Here is a 6,093-nt window from a genome sequence, read left to right as displayed (position 1 = left end):
GTGTGTCAAGGAGCTTCAACAGCCTTTATAAAACTGCTCTCCTCAACTCGGCACCTGCCGCGGTTGCTTGGTGACGAGCGTGATGTTTAAGAAATGTCGCCAAGTTTGCTCGCGGGGCAGTTTGACAGCTCCCACAAACGGCGCGGTTTCAAAGCGGGACGAGTCTGTCCCCGCTTGCTGGCGTCGGCTCTGCCCATGTCCTGTCCAGCCCCCGCCGGCTCTACCGGTCTTACAGGACAGGCGAAGCCGCCACCGAGCGTGCCTTCATCCCCAGGAGGCTGACGAATAGCATTCGGTGAGGAAAGGCAATCCAGCCCATCTCAAAACCTGACCGTCAGGCAGAAAAACCCTTTCAATACATTCTGATGAGCTAGCTACAAAGTGGGGTTTTCAGCAGCCAAGAGCATATGGTCAGCATTATTCTTAAATATTTCTGGAAGGCATACAGGATCCCAACTTGTTTTTGAAGTAACAATTTATACACGTACACATCAACATGTGTCCAAGGAGGCCCTGCCTTTGTCACAGTTATTCTTGGTTTCGCACCTTGGACAAGAGATCAGGATCTCTTCAGGAAAGTGTGCCATGTGAGCAGGGGTTTTATGAATCCTGTTGCCTTGCGTAAGATCTGATTTTCAAAAATATATTATGAAATAATTACGGGGGACTTGATTTGGCACTGTTTCCTCTGGCCAGCCATTTTTATGGATGTATCTTCTCTTTCCTGAGTTATACAGAGTAAGTGAGCTGGAAAAAGGGTAGGAAGAACAAGTCAAGATTCATGGCTACAGGAATGGTCATGAGTGGTAGCATCTAGCATGTGTTTGAGAATGACAGTATTCAGCTACGCTTGCTGGAGCAAAGCCAAGTAGCTTCCAAAAGCTGCACAAAGCAGCCCGACAGAGAGTTCCTACCCCAATCCAAACTGACATGTAAGCATTTTCTAGCATGTTACTGAACATTATGTGTGGGGGAAGCACAGTTTGTTCTACTGGTTGTGTCTAGAAAGTCTTTGTACCTCTCTCTCATTACCCTCTAGGTCTTCTCTAATTTTGGGGGAAGCCTTGGTGGTAAACAGCATGTGCTTAGCTCACTGTAAAAAAAAAAAAAAAAAAAAAAAAGTTTGTTAGAAAAGCTTGGAAACAAACTAATAACATTTGCAGCCATGTGACAGTATAGAGCTTTGTCCTGATTGCAGCTAGTCTCTTGGGATTTTCATATTTAGTATATTAATGATTAAATTATATTTCCCCTCTGCAGCAGAGCAGTAAAAACCAAGACTACATGGAGATGGTGGCATCCACTAGTACAGCTATCAGCAGGAAGAGGGAAATGGGAGAGGAGCTGAGAAATTTCCCTACATCCTGTCTCTCCAGGAGGACCATAAGCAGGTGAAGCACATAGACATAGCTCTGACACTGACAGACTCTGGTCTTGGGCTGTGGTGTGCATCTGTGCATGGAAGAAAAACTATCTCTAATAGAATCACTGGAATTAATTTTATGTAATAGATTATTTGCCTTTAGTTTTTCAGATTATATTAGATAACATTACCTATACTTACACAGATAACAAATATTCTCTAATTAAAAAGTACTAAGTAGAATTTATCCCCTCAAATAAAGTCACGTACTGTAGGAAAGTGGGCTGGTCTAATTAAATTAGTCCTACTGCTAAATCACTATAAAGATTGCTTTAATCTATCTTTGTCAACAAGGTCTGCTAATATAAATTAATCTGACAGAGGAAAGAAATAAAAGCTTTTTGCATTTACACAGAATGAGGAATTGGCTTTGGTTTTTGGAGATTTGCTTTGAATTGTTGCATTTCATTAGCAGAGACAGGTTTAATAGTGTTGCAGCAGTTCATTGAGGCAGGCTTCTTCCCTTTCTTCTGCTATTAGATTCTGGATAGCTTAAGTACTTTCTCCAATCATGCAGTTATTTTTCACAGTAATAGTCCATAGCAGAAAATGTCATATGGGTGTTGCAAATTGCTCAGTCTTGTTCCTTATCTCCAGCAACCAGCTTTGTGATCCTCAACAGTATACTTTTATCTCTTAGTGACTGCCTTTTCCTCTGTATTCCAGGGAAAATATCATCCTGCTGATAATGCAGGAAGGTGTTGGACCTCAGAAGAGGACAGGCAGGTTCAGCTGAGACCTGAACCTCCCTCTCCTGTCTCTCAGTTTAGCTTAGATAAACTTAAAGGAAAACTTTATTAAGAGGATGAGGAAGAAACTTTTTGTGAAACTGCAAGCACTGTGCCTCTTCCAAATGAGAGCCCAATGTCACAGCCTTTTTTAGGCAAAGTTTTCACTAAAGAGAACAAATGCTTTGTATTCAGGATCCCAGATGTGCCAGGCTGACAGGGCTATTTTCAGACAATGGCAAGATCCATGAAATGTTTCCATTTATAGTTTCAGGAAGCATACTCAGCATCTAGTCTAAACTAATCTTTTAAAGTCCCTCCATAGGGTCTCTAAGTGGGCTCCTTTAGAAAGTAATTCATCCTGTGTGTATTTGACAACTGTCAGGAGGGGATTAAATACACCAGCAAATCCCATCCCACTTGCTGAAACTTTGTGCCATATAACTGAAAAATCACACACATTTTCTGCAAAAAATTTATTTATTTGGGTTTTGCCTGAAAGCATCCTCAATAATTATGTTTTATTGGAAGGAAGTTTGTATGGAAGATGTTGTGAATGGCAAATACTCTCACAGATTTTCAGTATTCTGAAGGTTTATTTAATAGGAGTATTAATAGGAGTGCATGCTTACCTCAGGCCCACTGACAGACATTTTCTTATGTATAGTCAGGCAATTCTTCCAATGGAAGACCTGCAGGAAGGGTGTCTCCTGTTAATACAAGGAGGGCTATCTTTTTGTTTGAATCCAAGATATAAATCTTGGATATGAATCAAAGCCCACATCCCAGGGCTTTCAGGTATCTGACTAATAGTATAGTAACTGATTGTTGCCAGCTTAGAGCCAGGAGCCAACATTTTTCTAAAATAATCATTAAAAGTATTCAAAGTTTAACAGATGGTTGATATAGATGTTTATCTAAAGGGTACATGATCTTGAGGTATAAGGACAGAGTAAAATTTCTTGCCATTAAAGTTATCTAAACTGTCTGCAGTAAACAATTTATCCAATCACACTTAACAATTATCCTTGTTCCCAAATTATGCATGAGCAGCTCCCTGCTGACACTTTATTTTGTATGTTCATTATTTGAAATTGCTCAGTGAACAATTTCTATGAACTGCTTGCAAGTGATTTTTCTGGGACTTGATAGAAGGGCTTGCTATGTTTGCTTTAGCTCTACCTAAATCACATGATTCCCCCCAAAAAATAGGAGAGGTGATATAAAACGATCTAAAGCAGGTCCATGGCACACTTGTCACTGCCCTGCTAGGGCAGCTCACTAACAGCATTGGGGAATAATGGAAACCTGTCCCAGGGGGTTTGCTCCTTTCTGCAAACAGAGAAATACCAAATATGGAGTCTGACAACATTGCTTTGCTGGAACTCAGCTATCAACACCTTGCTCTCTATTAACGTGAGGAAGCCCTTACTTTGCACAAAATTGGAAGACAAATAATGGAGCCATGCTTTTGCATGGCATCTGTCCCCTCCCTTGGGGACAGCCCATTTTTAGGGGTCCCCACTACAGCAGATTTGGCAGCGCTGGGTGAACTGGCTGTGATTTTTCCATTCCCTTTTTGGACAACTTCCATGCACAAATAAAGTTCAAAACGATCATGAAGAGATGACTGCGCTAATCCTGAAGTAAAAGCATTTCAGCTGCAGCTCTCAACATTGTCTCTGCAGAGATCCCTACGAATTTGTGTGAGTCTGTGTCTGTATAGACCAAAGGAATCACAGACATCATCAGAGTACAAATGTATTCATGGTTTTGGGTGTTGGTACTGTGACAATTACTGTTTTGCTACAGTGTTAATCCTTCTTTAGCTGTGCATTTTAATATTTACTGTAGCTATTTTTGAGAAGCAAAGGCTAGGATTGAACCTTCAGGGTGTTGCATGTTTGCATCACTATCAATAATTTTCTAGGAATTTTAGAAATTATTGATAAGAATTTAGAATTTTATGTAAAGATATGAAAAAGAACTAAATACCAAGTGTTTAACATCTCAGACAGACAGAACAGAAAAATAAAATCAGAAAATCTAACTTAAAAACTTGAGCAATGAGAACAAAAAAGAAGTAGGGGGAGGTTGAACGTGAGTGTAAGGAATTACTTTAAAAGTGACAGAGAAAGCATACATGACTTGATAGTGAAGATACTCCACAGTGAGGGGAAAGAAAAGGTAAACATTGCTCAGAAGAACTTTGAAATGGAAAGAGATAAATTTTTAAAACTTAAACTGTGTGAGATATTGTGAAGGACTGTCAACATGTGTGCTGAGTTAGAGCATGCCACAACTGCTCCTTGCTACCCTAATCTTTAATAATAAAGGCAAACACTGATTTTTTTTTAAATGTATTTTCTTCTAACTCCAATAAATAAATAATACCAGTCTTCTGAATGATGTTTATTATAATTCTTCGTTCTGTAAAGAAAAAAATCAACTAACAAAACCCTATTATATAGGGTTAAAATCAGGTATACAGACTGCAATAAACATACATTTATATGTGATTATTGCTTTTACATGTAGCTGAAATACATAGACCACTGTAAAAAGCACTTTTTTAGGTGTGTTTTACTTAGGAACTAAAATGGCAACCAATATAGTTAATAAAAAGATACTAAAAGTTTGTAAAATCAAAACCGATGTAAAAATGTTTTATGTAACAGTATTATTTCTTATATTTTTTCACAAATACTTACTCATTAATTCTTTAAATAACAAGCATATTTCTTGTAAGAACACTGTATTTCTAAAAAGCTATAATTAAACAATAAAATGGAGGCCCAGTGATAAATAGAGCAGAATTTTGGATATCTGACTGTTTTTAAGAATCACTTCATTCCCCTCACTAGTGAGATCTGCTTGAAAGTATCATTTGAGAGGACTCAACTTTTCTGTAAATGAAAACAGGACAGTTTTGCTTAATATTCAAAATAAGGATTCAAGATATTTTATCTTTTAGTAAAACAGAATAGCTGGATTTCATAAAAGCGTTAAAGATTCCAGTGTGAGTTAGATGACCAAAGCTCAGCAGCAAGGAATTCAAGCAGAAGGAACTGCTGTACCCATCCTTGGGTATACTGGCACATGTGAACTGGTTTGCCTCACTTTTGTTATGGATTAAGTTGTTTTTCATTTACCCAGTGTAAGAGAGCACATATGGGAAGATGCAAAGTGATATCTAATGTATTTTAAACTCATCCCAAATCTTACCTGCCAGTATCCTACCCCTGTAGCCATGTCCTACTATTGGACACAGGAAGTCCAAGTGCAGCATTGGTTATCTAGATTGTCCTGCACTCTTCCTAAAAATGCACAGGAAATATTAAAGAGATATGTGTGCTTCATCCCTATTAAGCCCAGACTCCTGCAGGCTGCTTGGGATCACCCCACAATATCCTTGCCTGGGGACAGGAACCTGCTCACCTCCTTTCACAGACCGGAGATGCTTTGATGTTTGCCTATGAGGTGCAGTTTCTGTAGAAGGGGATGGTGCTGCCCACTTCTATACAATTACATGGTTAGAGCATTAATCCCTTAGATGAGATTTTTGCCTCAGTGTTTTTCTTGGCCTAATCTTCCTTTTACTCACAGAAAATTATTATATCCCACAGATCTTAGACAAGTTTATAGTGGACACAATGAAAAGGATGGAATTCACTGCTGAAATAGTTATTTATCACCATTATTTTATTGCAGTTGATTATTTATATGACTTTGATGTCTTAGTTCTTGGTCATCTACCTTTTATCACCATTTGTCTTCAGAACCCCACTCAGGTAGTGAAATAGTCCTGTTCCTACAATACACTACTGATTCCTCAAATTAGGAGCTGCAGTTCAACTGACAACTAAAAAAATACTGCCTAGGAATCCACAGCAGAAGAATAACTGCTATAAAATCCTCCTGCTTTCACAAGGTTTTGGGAAA

This window comes from Lonchura striata, chromosome 3 (genome assembly GCF_046129695.1).
Source record: "Lonchura striata isolate bLonStr1 chromosome 3, bLonStr1.mat, whole genome shotgun sequence".
Taxonomy (NCBI): domain Eukaryota; kingdom Metazoa; phylum Chordata; class Aves; order Passeriformes; family Estrildidae; genus Lonchura; species Lonchura striata.
Note: the sequence above shows the minus strand (reverse complement) of the source record.